Here is a 14,229-nt window from a genome sequence, read left to right as displayed (position 1 = left end):
GAAGAGTGCCACCAACTCTTTTGGTCTCAAAGAATGCAAGCTGATTTTTGCCTCTGAGCATTTTACAAAGTTAAAAGGACAGTTGATATCAAACCGAGATTGGCCTTACAACTACTGCTAACTCCCAGCAAACTGTGAAAGAGGGGTTGTGGAAGTATTGAGCTAAAGATTGCAGATGTATTTCTGGCTGCTGTGTGTGCACTGGCGCTATCTTTATTCAAAGTTGAACAGGCCATACAAAATCAGAACAGTACATTATGTAAGTGTGTAGTTCAGCGCTCGGGAGACAACTGATTAATATTCTACACTGAAAGCATGTTCAGGCACGACTCGCTCCAAGCTATGCATGATAGTTTAAATTGCATTGAAGAACTTTGACAAAAAGATAGATTGTGATGTTCGATGTTTATCTGTAAGTGTTATATGAAATTGCGTTTATTGGGACTAATGTGACACATTTAAATTGAATGTGAAGGTTGATGGTTCACTGGCTAGTTGTATATTGGATGTTGCACTGCTGTATCTTTAATTTCAATGACAAATATTTGCATGATTTCATAAGTACAAGTGTAGTTATGAGATTACATCAGCCATTTTGTTTGCATATATGCCTAATCGAAATAGCCTATTTGATTTGTGTGCATCCGTGCCTAGTTGAATTTACACACGACTTACCTGCCAGTTCACCTCTTTGCCTGCATTGACAACCATTGAAATTAGCCTATTCCACTTGTTTGTAACCATGCTTGTAATTACCTGAATTAGCCTATGCATTAACGGATACTTGTCTGCAACTATGCCCATGAAAATAGCCTGCTCTATTCTGCATTATGTCCGCATTTAGGCCTATTTAAACCAATCACACGCCACATCAGCGACCATTCGCTCTGCTCCTATGCTCATGCGAATCACCCGACTCCACTTCTCTATTCTATCCACATCTGTGCGTGCTTGAATCAGCCCACGCCATCACCACATACCAGGCACCCAACTGTACCAGCACACGCCACTTTTAATGCATCAGTGCATATCTAAACTAGACCGTCACCTACCCAATGAACATTAAGTGCACTATGTATGCCACTGCTCTCCAGTCAACCTTATTTGGGCTATACTGACACTAGCCCTAGTTACAATGGACTCCTTTAGTATCTCAGACCTTAAGGGAACCAACACCATGACAGCCACACCAAGTGATGCAGGTAACCCAGTAGAACTAAGCAACCCAAGCCCATGCTCATGTATCCCCACTCCCACCCAGTGCCTAGAACTAATACACCACCTCACTTTTTGCATAGAAACTCTAGACTATGCTCGAGACTGACTAAACTATTAGAACCTCCTGACAGCCTAACAACCTATACTAGGGGACTGGATTGAGGTATGCCGTTTATAGGAGGCGCTGGGACTGCAAGAGGTGGTAATAAAGAAAAAGCAATTTTCAATCGATTTGTAAGGAAATACACGTTGCTGCACGTTTGAGGGACTAGTAGTTACCTCAAAACTACTAAGTTTAAACAATAGCAAAAGAAGGAGTGTCACCTCTGTAGCGTTGTGCAACCCTAACGTTAGTTCAAAGGTACACAAATATGCCAGATCAATGTTGTTGCTAAGGAACAATGTCCAACTCGAGCTGCACAATAAAGTCATCAGCCTAAGTGCTTTGTACAAAAAGTTTATGGTGAAATAAGGAACAGAACTGCCGACACGTGTTTCGTCCCTGAACAACGGGTCCTTTTCAAGGCAAAATTGTTAATGATATGAAAAAATATGGCAAACACATAATACATGTAAAGTAAACAGTGAAAATCAAAAGAAAAAATTATTGTTTCCAAAGCATGGTTGAAAGAGGAATGGGGCTAGAACCCATCAGAAAAAGCACAAAGGTACATATGAATGGTAAACATTAAACATACATGATGTGATACCATATAGTCAAAATAAAATGTTACTATTAGGAATAGGACATTCAACAGCCAAGGTCCAGAGATGTGGAATCCAATCTTTCAAACATGAAGAAAGAGCAAAATGTAAAGAGCATAAGATGATTTAAAAATCCTGGTAGCGCACATCATACAAGCTTATAACGTGGCATTGTTCACTAATCAGTGAATTATCATCTAGGATCACTAATGTCAGACAAAAAGTGAGTACCAGAATAGGAGAAAACAGTGTGCAGTGTCCAAATTTTGACTGTCCATACCCTATTCAGCCCGGTCATCTCATGCAGTGGTCTTGAAGTAAATGTATGCCATTTATCCCAGGGTGCGATAGAGAGAGACCAAGAAGTATGTAATTACCGTATTCTTGCAATTAAGCAGATTGCGAAAAAGAACATGTTGCGCAGCCAGTTAGGCAGTGCAGTTAAGCGTAATTGAGTAAGTTGCCTGATCGGCGCTGGTGTGGTAAACAACACAGAGCTGTAGTAACGAAACACAGTCTGTAGAGAAAGACCCAAACAAGTATGTCACAACTGAGGTGCACTCTGGTAAATGTAAAAGGAGTAAAGTATTGTGCATAGGAGAAATACCTGAATGAGTAAGTATAATATGAGTATGGAAGATTGAAGGGTTGGGTCATTCCCAGGCACGGTCAGAAAGCGAATCCTGCAAATTTGCAGAGAAGTAAACATGTAAGTTGCACTTTAAAGCAAACCCATGTAAGTCCCAGCCAAATAACATTATTGACGTTCTGCGCTCGAATCAATGGTAACCCTTTACCTGCAAATCCTGGGTTTAGATCCTCTATGCAAGCGAAGTGCCCCGGCGTTAGTTGCTTAGTGAGACGCGGCTTGTCTCTTCTGCGTTTGTAGAAGAAAGGACCTAAAGACACGTCACGTGACAGTCCTACAGCGCTACGGTGAAATGTGAACGTGTAATGATTGAATATTCAGGATGACTCGTGTTGAGCTGATTGTGCACCCTTTTTTTTATTGGTTTATTCAACCTTTAAAAAACGAAGAGACATAACTGCACACAGATCACTCCATTACGAATATCCCTTTCCTCCCTCCCGCCCTCCTTGTGACTTAACATCTTTAAAACAAGAGAAAAGCAGCCTTCCTTTCATCTCATACAGTACTTGATTCTGTCCCTTATAAGTTTCTTTCTTGTTCTTCCAGCCGGGTTTTTAGGACTTGTAAAAAGTTTATTAGAGCAAATAGTGCTGTTCTGTTAAGTCCTTCAAAGAGAACGTTCCACCACTCTTCAGTGCTCTTTATACAATGTGTATTAATCACAGGGGCAAAGCTAAGGCCCCTTTGTTGCTCCAGAGTCGGACAAGACATGATCAGATGTTTCAAAGTTTCTTTGGTCTCATTGCAGAATCGGCAGTTAAAGTTGAAATTAATTTGTTTGGACCATATTCCTATACGGTCTTTTGTCGGAAAGGCATTTAGTCTGAATCACATATATAATGCCCTTGCATGCTGATTTGGAAGGCGCACTAGATAATTAGAGCGTTGTTCGTATGCTTTAGCCTCGCCCGGTACTTCAAGCATTGTTGACGAGCTTGCTCTTCGATCGCAGGTTTTAATCCAGTCCAGTCTCCAGAGCTTCTTCTTAGCCGCCTCTGGATTTTCCAATAACAGAGTAGGAGTGATATCATATTCTTCCAGTAAGTCTTGAGACAGGTGATTCCATTTCGGTAGAATGGTATTCGCGTTTTCCAGGTCAGGCCTGCGTAAAATGCCAAATTGCGGTACCGGGTCCTTCAACATTGTTTTGCGGTATAAACTTAGTAGATTCCATGCAACTCTAGCGTGCATCGAAATCAGCCCTAGTTCATACGTATGCAAACAGTTGATGTACCCTTTGGTAGTTTCAGCACTCGAGACCAGAAGAGGTTTTCTAGTGTGTTCCAAAGCCCGTTCGAGGAACCAAATGCATTTTCCCCTCCGTAGATCAGAATAGGTACCACTTTCTGTTGGTAAAACATAATGATTGGTTTTAATGAAAATTTCCCATATCTGTTATTGATCAATGAGGCTTGGGATGCTAGCTGATGACATTTATTTTTGACTGCTTCTACCCAGGGTCTGTCGTTTCGACTTGCACTAATTCTCATGCCCAGATATGTCGAGTGTTTTACAAGCTGAATTTTGTCCTTGGTAATGTGCTAGAATAATTTATTGCTCCTTCCACTAGAGCCTTGTAGATTTTCTAAGATCAGAATTTCGCATTTTTGGTTATTGATAGACAGACCATTCGATGTTATGTATGAGTCTATAAGAGTCATTTTGCGTTGGAGCCCTATTGGGGTCTGATCTATCAGCACAAGGTCATCGGCATATACCAGGTAGTCAATAGGCACGCCATGTATTTTTGGAGGAAACGTGTTTGCACCAGAAAAAACTTCTTATATATCTGATATAAACAGGTTAAATATTGTTGCTGCCAGAGGGCACCCCTGTTTTACGCCTTTATGTGTATTTATTTTAGCAGACAGTGTACCTGTCATATCTAGACGTATCTTAATGGAGGTTTCTGTGTGCAATTCACAAATTGCACTCACTAAGCTCGTGGGGCAGTCCCACTTGGCTAGTTTTTTCCACAACAACTCTCTGTTTATACTGTCAAATGCCTGCGAAAGGTCTATCATTGCCAGGTACAGCTTGGTGTTTAGTCTGATTGTTTCCATCTTTAGGATATTCAGTATAAGTAGATTTAGGCCACAGCCAACCCCCCTTACAAAGCCAGATTGTCTAGGGTCAATGTGGTTGAAGTCTTTAGCCCACTTCAAGAGTTTCCGTTGGAACAGTGTTGCATATATCTTCCCCAAGACATCAAGAAGTGCTATGGGTCTGTAATTTTTCGGGTTCGATCGATCCCCCTTCTTGAATATTGGCACAACAACGGCACTTTTCCAAGAACTAGGGGTTGCATGACTCAAAACAATCCGATTGAATAAGGTAACACAAAAATCTGCCCATAAGTCCGGATCACGCTTAATCGTATGGTTTGTTAGGCCATCCGGACCTGGGGCTCTAGATTCTCGCACACTTTTAATTACGAGTAGGATGTCTGTTCTCTCAAATTCCAGGTCCCATTCAGTTGCAGTCGGTGGATCATGCTAAATCGGGCTGAGTAATACTCTACCCATACTTTTTCAGTCACTGCAATGGCCTGAAGAGCATGTTGAGGTGCTAAGTTGCTGTTTATCAGTTTCCAGAAGTCTGCTGATTTTTTTCCCTCCATTTTAGATAGCATATTCTCAGCGTCATTTTGCAACATGATTGCTGCATGAGCCAGTTCTTGTAATTTTGTTTAAGTTTCCTTATCCTCTGTTTTGTATTTTCGTTCACAGGCCCCTTAATCTTCCTTATTTCTTGTCTCATCAGTCGTTTTCGTTGCAGAACGGTCACATCGAATTTGTGTTTTGGTCGAAATTCGACTTGATTTAGGTTGTGTTTACGTTCTTCAAAATTAGACAACAGGTGTTGATATTCGAGGCCCTCTGTATTTTCCATAAAGTTAGCTGTTATCTCCTCTACTTCGGTAATGAGAAGGTTTAAACGGATCCTGCTAGACCCAGTACTTACAGAGTGTGGCATAGTCTGAACGAACATGTTTATTCTGTTTTTCAAGGGTGAGCTGCACCATTTCGTGGTCGCTATGAGTAATTTTGAGAACGTCTAGGTGCAGCACTCTTTTGTGGATGCTTTCGCTGACAAATATATAGTCAAGCACTGAGGTTTGCTTCAGCCTTCTCCATGTTGGCTGAGCTGGCATGTCGCCCACAGTGTTACCATTCAGCATAAACCTTCCTGAGACTCCATTTCTGTGCACCATTGGGTCGCTTTTGGCACCAAGTGATTTTTTTCATTTTTCTCATTTGTCTCCACATAGAATCAGGTCCAGCGGCTGTGTCTTTTCAAGTAGCTCATCAATCACTGTTGTCAATGTATCTGCAAATGCCTTTGCATCTTTTGCCTGGTGATTCCAATAGACATTAATGATGTATAAGTGGACACTCTTGAGATTCACAGACTGTATGACACTTATTGTAGTTATCTGGATATAGGGCGACACGTTATATGATTCAATTATCCTAAACCCTGAGGCCTTTCTAACTGCCGTCAATAGGCCAGCCATCAGTCTTCCCTTTGACTGACATATCGCTGGGTTAAATGCAATTTCAAATCCTTCAAGTAGCGGACTTTCACTTAGCCATGTTTCTTGTAGGCAAATAAGATCCAGATTCTTTGCCCATGAGGTTTTAAACAAGTGGCTAAAGCCTCTGGTATTCCACGAAGCAACTGTGCAAATACTTCTGGGCTCCACTTCCTGGCGTTAGTTGTTTGACACCTTATTTAGGGTGGCCGCAAGCCAAGACCAATCGGACACACTATGGGTAGAGTTAGATGCTGTCGAGCCGTTGGCCTTTGGCATTGCTGGACTCCGGGCTCCGTTGATTGTAATTCTTATCAGGTCATCCTTGTGTGGCAACGCCGCACAGTCCACAGACAAAGGTAAAGCCATTATTGGAGCCTTTATCATTGCATCAGTTGTTCTTGATTCCTGCTCTTGAGATCGACCTTGATTACTCTCAGACTCTGTTATAGTGCTGTTATCTCTTCTTATTGATGGCAGCCGCACACTTTGGTCCACTCTAGTTATGTCAAACCCCAATGAAATCAGTACAGGACCAGCATCAAGTAGGGCGTCGGCTATCAGTTTCGACTGAAGATGTAGAATTACAGCATCGTTTTTCTTTTCATTAAAGAATTCAACAATCGTGAGATCCTCGGATCAATTGTTCTTAAACTTGGAATCAAGTGGCGCAGCCAAATTATGTTGTGGCGGTTTAGAATTAAGTCATCCGAGGATACGATACACTCAAGTAGAAGGGGGTGTAGACCTTGCTGGCATTTGCTCCGTAAGGTTTCCTCCTTCTTCTCACCCATGCAGTTACTTCTTTTAGCTGAATTTTGTCTATTATGATGATCTTTAGGCTGCAATGTAAGGTCAGACGGTTTTCTGTCCAATTTGTCGGCCTGTGAAGGTCCCGTCAAACAGGGCAACACTGGTTCATTGTTCCCGGACAGCAAACCCTTGCCGTCCGGTTTGAGTTTGGCAGCAACGGATCCTTGCGCTACACATAGATTATTATACTTTGCTTCCACCAGTTTGCGTTTATCAGCCAAGGTTAGAAAATGTAAGGTCTGGTCCGCTTTTCTAGGGGAACGAGGACGCAAAGGTTGAATCAATTGGCATAATCTCGTCGGTTTTCTTTTGTCATCTACTTCCTTTAGCCCTTCATTTGTTGGGCACACTATAGGAGTGAGTGGCTTCATGGCATTGTCTGGAACCAAGGTATTTGCCAATTGTTGGTCTCGCCGTGGCGTAGGCAGTAGGAAGGCTTATATCTGCCTTACCTCTGTGTCTAGGACAGTTTCTACTGCTGACACCACTTTAGGTATGTGCGTCAGGCCAGTAACTACCTTCTTAGTTATACCATGCTCCAATGAGTTCCCTGATGGTAGCTCATGAGCCGATATAGCCGGTGCCGGCAGACAAGGCACTTGAGCGGTCGGTGGATTTATGTCCTTGCTATGCGGCTCTTCATCCTCGTAAATCGATACATTCATCAGCGCGTCAGAGACGTCACTAATGCACGTGTACGAGGCTTCCAAATCTGTTGCCGTCTCCTTGGAAGCTTTCACCGTCTGCTTTCTTTCCAAAGCTTTACTTTTAGATAGCAGTCCATTAACCGTAACATTCACGGTTTTAATGTTACGTAGAAATTTTCGTGAATTGTTGGCTCCTCTCTTCGCTTTTCTTGCTGGTAAATTTTTGGTTTTCTTACCGGGGCCACTTAGTACATGCTCGTCACTTTTGTTTGTTTTATGTGTGTCAGTTGGTATCTTAAAGATATCGTATATAACAGCCGACTTCTTGGCTGGATCCGCCATCGCTTTAGGTGGTTCCTCAGGCACCGTCTCTTGATGTACGCAGCTTGCAGATGTCGAAGGCATTTGTGGGTTTTGTAAGGCTAAATTGGCAAAGTCTTGGGCATCTTTTACAACTTTCTCAAACCCATTTACTATGGTGGAACAAGGATCCCTAGACGGGATAGTGACGGGCAAACTATGCTCATCAATATCAGTTGAGGCAACAGAATTTACCGGTTCCAGAGGAACTACTGCTGAGACCTGTATGCCAATTGTACTTTTCATAAGTTCCAAATTTTTCTCCGGCAATGCTGCTACGCATGCCGGGTTGTTAGATAGATAGCTATTTTCTAGTCTAGAACAAGAAACACCAGTGTCCAGTACTGTTGCAGGATTGCGCCTCTGGCACTTAGCAACAGTTGACAATCCATTTGATGTTGTATCTTTTTGAAAGATATTCAAGGCTTCTTTTGCGACCTCCGCCAACAGTTTTTTGTTAATGTTGGCATTTCTTACATTGTCTAACAAGGCTGCAAACGTTGCATCCATCTTCTTGTTCATCTCTTGCAAAGCCACCTTGCGGTCGGTAGACTCTTGTTCAATCTTACACACATAGTTTGTCAACGCATGTACTCCCGAAGCCAAATCTTTCATTTTGTCATTAAGTTGCTAGTACATTTTGAGAAACGGGGCAATGGACATACACATTGATGACATTATCAAGGCCTGTAGGTCTTGTGAGTTTTGTGCATTTCCTAGTGCCGCCTGTTCAGGCTCTCCACGGCGCGCACTTCTTTGCGAATGACACGGTGTCTAATCATCGGAAATGGTTGCTCCATAAGAGAGGAATCGGATGACACTTGCTCTAAATCGTCCTCGCTTACTGTCAAAAGTATTGCGCTCCCACTTTGTTCTATTTGCAGAGCTTCCATTGGGTAGGTTGCATTCAATAATGAGTTGTGGTAAGAACTTTTTGCCTTTTTATTTTGTGAGCATCTGAGGCTGGGTGAAATACTTTCGTCCATTCTTCTCCATTTAACGAGGCAGCGGACTGGATGAATTTTCTGTTGCACAGAGTTGGGCGAGAATGACCTTTCTTCGTAGGGCAACCTCGTAGGTGGGTGTGTGGTCAGCTGGCTGGCCATCGTTGTTCTTGTGTCGCCTTTCATTGTTCTTTGTTTATTGATGCGTGTTAGATCGGCCAGCAGTTTGTTCACAACCTCGAGTGAATTTCTACGGTCCATGCCAACACCAATGGCATTGGTCGAGACAGATTTGTGCTCCCTTGTCATTGGGGTCCAGAGGTCATCTGCTGGAATTCCTTGCTGTCTTACCACATCGTCGTCTGGGCATGTAAAGACCGCATCTTGGTCTTCACAATTCGAGCCACAATTGGAAGCACAATGAAACTCTGTAAGTGTGGATTCACCTACGGAGCCTATTGAGGACACCGCACTGAAAAAGCGGCCGTGAGGTAGCTCTCCACTGGACGTGAGTGTTGGTTTTGGACTTTGCGAGAAACAATTATTGCCGTGGCAGCTCGCCACACTTTGGGACCGGCCCAGATTTCCAGACGCTGTGATCGTTTGGATCGTGTCACTCACTGTCGCATGAAGATTGTGTGCATCAGATGTGTTGCTCTCCGTCAACACCTGACAAGTATCCAACGTTGGTGTAGCATTACTGATGCTAAGGTCGACTCCTAATCCCCCCTATAAGGTCCTCCCTAGCCGGTACGCAGCCTGTGGTCACATCATTAATTGCCACCGGATGGTGCTCATGGGAGTATGCCAGTGCAGTGTGCTTGTTAGTGTCATTTTCATCGCAGTTAACCACTGTACAATCATTCATACAGCTCCCAGTAACTCTCACCAAACAGTCACTTACTTGGGGATCCTCTGGGAGTGCTGTAATGGCTGATGGAGGGACCGGCTCATTGCTGGTGGCAGAGTCTGTGCGGACAGGGTCGTAACAGTTAACAAGGATTGCGGTCACTGGAATTGCTGGTTTGTCTAACAGCGCCGCTTCCATTCTCCGCTGTGCGCGTGTTTTAGTGGGATAAACATCTTTCATTGCCACACAGGACCGTACAGCCCCCTCAAACTCCCTCGAACTTCCTTGGACTCCTTCGACTCTTCACCGACTCCGCGCCCGCTCCGCAGGGGAATCGAGTCTTTGTAGGCACGCAGGCACGCAGGCGCGCAGGTACGCCCACAATTGTGAAAGGCAGTGTAAACAGACTGCTAAGGGAACAGCTCTCCGCACCATCCGGTCCTTCGACTCTTCACCGACTCCGCGCCCGCTCCGCGGGGGAATCGAGTCTTTGTAGGCACGCAGGCATGCAGGTACGCCCACAATTGTGAAAGGCAGTGTAAACAGACTGCTAAGGGAACAGCTCTCCACACCATCCGCTCCTTCGACTCTTCACCGACACCGCGCCCGCTCTGCGGGGGAATCGAGTCTTTGTAGGCACGCAGGCATGCAGGTACGCCCACAATTGTGAAAGGCAGTGTAAACAGACTGCTAAGGGAACAGCTCTCCGCACCATCCGCTCCTTCGACTCTTCACCGACTCTGCGCCTGCTCCGCGGGGGAATCGAGTCTTTGTAGGCACGCAGGCACGCAGGCGCGCAGGTACGCCCACAATTGTGAAAGGCAGTGTAAACAGACTGCTAAGGGAACAGCTCTCTGCACCATCCGCTCCTTCGACTGTTCACCGACTCTGTGCATCCTTTTACAGGAGACAAACACTTATATCTGTAGGAGTATGTATATGAAACCTAAATATCGATGCACCATGAAGATTTCCATATTACTATGGTCTGTTATGGATGGGTAATGGAATTCGATACGTATTGCTACCATTTGGTATTTTGCACCTGATCAAAACTGACCAAACAGATACATGTGGGAGCTAGTTTGTGAGGCTAAAAGGGTGATGCAATGTGGGGGTTGAACGGGAAGGACAGGTCAAAAATGTGGCATTTGCACAAGAACATAAAATATACTGTATGAACAATGAGAAAGTAAAGACGGAAAAAATACTGGCGTACTGGATAGTCAAAAAAGTGATATGTGTATCGGTATTTTGATCAGAATTGACCACATGTGAGAGCTAGTTTGTGGGGCTAAAAGGGTGATGCAACGTGTGAGTTGAGAGGGATGGATAAGTCAAAAAGGTGGCATATGCACAAGATGTTTGTAAGAGAACATAAAGTATGCTGCATGAACAATGAGAAAGTAAAGACGGAAAAAATACTGAAGTGCTAGATAGTCGAATGAGTAATATATGTAAGAGCAAGAAAGCAGAGCAAGGTGAAAATGGAGGAAAAATGTACCAACGCTAAGAGAGCACATTTAAAGAAATACATTCAGTTCTGTGCCTGAGTTCAGTCCCAGACTGGTACAGCAAAGTTTGGCAATGGTCAGTGCCTCAAGCTGGCGTAGTAACAGTTGTCGGTCACCGCCTCTCGGGTGAGCCTGTGCTTGTATCAGTCCAATGAACTTAAGGTCGTTTACTGAGTCCAATTGATGATGTTGTTGCCAAAGCGTGGCAAGTGGTAATTTGGGATCTTGACTTTTCAGATGAGCGAAATGCTCCCGAATATGTACTCGTAACTCTCTGATAGTAGAACCAACATATACCTTAAGGCATACACACTGAATAGCATACACTATAAATTTGGACTTGCAGTTGATGAAATCAGAAATCTGAATTGTAAGACCTTGATGACAACTAAACACATTCTGATTCAGAGAGAATTTACAAAAGTTACATGAACCACTTAAAAAAAAAACAAAGGTTTGGGCTGAAGCCATGTGAGAGAATGTGTTTGAGAAGGCTTAGGTTGAAGGAATGAGGGGCAAAGTTTGTTACGTAGAGTTTTATTACGAGTGAAGATAAGTTTAGGTGTCTTGGAAATATATGGTTGCAGATCAGAATCAAGACACAGTAAATGCCAATGCTTGTTCAAAAGTTTGTAAACCATACTATCTTGTGAATACTTGGTAATAAACTGCACAATGTCAGATTGGTTCGTGTTCAGAGCTTTACGGCTAACCAGAATCGAATCATTGGCCATTTGGTTAATGCGATCTAACCCCTTGTTAATGGAGTGTTGCATGTAGCCTCGTTCCAAAAACCTCTGCCTGATCATGACACACTCTCGTTGAAAGGCCGCCTGAGTAATGCAGTTGCGTCGTGTACGATGGAACTCCCCAAATGGGATTTTAGTGATAACAGATCTTCTATGGCAGCTAGAGGCATGGAGACTGGCATTAACAGATGTTGCTTTATGAAAGGTTTGGGTCTGTAGTATACCATTGGTGATGTAGATCCGAAGATCAAGAAATTCTAATGAGTCGGGACTCATATGGCCACAAAACTCGATGCCAAAATCGTTATGATTCAGATAGTTCGAGAATTCTTCAAATTTTGGGAACGTCCCATTACAAATGACCAGGACGTTGTCGATGTATCTTTTCAACAACAAGATTATGCTTGAATTCATGATTGCTAAAGATATATTTCTCCTAAAAAAAACCCATAAAGAGATTGGCCAGGGATTGAGCATATTTCTGTAACGCTCACCTGACTCCCACGGAGGCGCTGGCCTGGTTCGCGCTGCTGTGACCTCTTCTAAGGTGATGCGCAGAGTTCGGAAGACGGACTGGACCGGGCCCCCAAATCTGGCTTGTCTGGCTCGCAGAAGTATCCTTCTGTAGGCGAAAATAGGGGATTAACTCTCTGCGGGGTAATGGAATCAGCCTCCCACTTTCCCCTCTCACCCTCCTCGAAACCCTTCTGGGATTTCTCGTAGCGTCTCACCTTAGGGTCTGGAAGGACGAGCTCTCCATCCTGCTTCTGATGCAGGGGCGCGTTGGTATCCAGTTACTTCACTGGATTTTCGGATTGGTGAGAACCAAACTTGCTTGGCTTCCAGGTAAGTTTTTTGATAAGAGATTCCCCTTGTGTCCATGCATTAATGTACTAATGCTAGTGTGTTTTTCCCCATAGGGGCCGGGGTACGGAATGCCGGGGAACAGGCACCGACCCGAGATGAGAGGTGAAATCCTTGTAGAAATCAGGTAAGTCTTTAATGAGCGTTTTTTGGTAATGTCTTTTCATTCGCTCATTAACACTGATGTCTCTTTTTCCCCTTAGGGGCCGGGGTCCGGAAATGCCAGGATGTGGCGCGGACCCGAAATGAAGAGGGAATGAATCAACAGGTAAGTCTTAACATGGAGATTTAGCTTTCCTTATTCCCTTCTCTCTCTCACCTTTTGTTCTGGTCTTTTTCTCCCTAGGCGCTGGGGCGTGACTGCGAATCCGGATGATCGCTGCTGAACATGGAGGCGCCCTGTAAAGGTGAGTGGAATGCGGCGCTGCAGCGATCGATGCGATGAGCTTTTAAATAAAAGTCTTCCTTTTCAGGATTGTCGGCGAGATGTCTCCGGGATGCGGATTTAGCAGGTAAGGACATTTCCTTCTTCTGTTCTCTTCTTCTCTTCCTTTGCAGCTGATCCAGGATGCTGGCAGGCGTGGCAGAAGTCAGGATGCAGGAGCAGACACGGTGAGCGTCCAGCTGCTAGATGCAGAACAACGCGAAGCACGTGTGGCTGTTCGGGTGGGGTTTAAATAGCCTTGGAAGAAGTTCCAGGTATGTATCCTTCTTCCAATCAGGTATGTATCCTTCCCCGACCATGCCCGGATGGTAAATTAGTCCCACAGGTAAAGGAGTTCCTTTCAGGCCTCAAGGAGGCCGGGATCCTGCAGCATGGTCTGCATCAGGTAAGTGCACCCAAGCACTTCCATAATGAGCCTGGCGCCTATGGCGCCAGGACTGATGTCTTTTATGAGCCTGGCGCCTTAGGCGCCAGGACACTGTCCAAAGGGCCCCTATATGGGGTTGCTGGGTCCTTCCTTGGGGACTGGATGTCCGCTTTCGGGGACGCAGGGCTTGAACCGGCTCCCCGGGAGCAGGCATCATGACAGCACTCCCCCCCAAGGCCCCTCCCACGGTTGTTCCCTCCGGGGGTTTTGGTTTGTCTGGGAAGAGTCGGTGGAATTTCCTGACTAATCGAGGTGCATGCACATGGTCGCTGGGTTCCCACGACCTCTCCTGAGGTCCGTACCCCTTCCAATCAATTAGGTAGAACAGTTTTGACCTAAACATTTTTGAGTCTAAAATGTTCTTCACTTCGAATTCGGGCTCCCCATCTATTAGAATAGGTTCTGGAGGTTTGAGTAGTCGGGTTCCGGGTACCACTGGTTTCAGAAGTGACACATGAAAAACAGGGTGAATTTGCATACTAGCTGGTAAATCAAGTTTAACAGCC

The sequence above is a fragment of the Ambystoma mexicanum genome, chromosome 10, assembly GCF_040938575.1.
Source record: "Ambystoma mexicanum isolate Mex_15411 chromosome 10, UKY_AmexF1_1, whole genome shotgun sequence".
NCBI classification, from domain to species: domain Eukaryota; kingdom Metazoa; phylum Chordata; class Amphibia; order Caudata; family Ambystomatidae; genus Ambystoma; species Ambystoma mexicanum.
Note: the sequence above shows the minus strand (reverse complement) of the source record.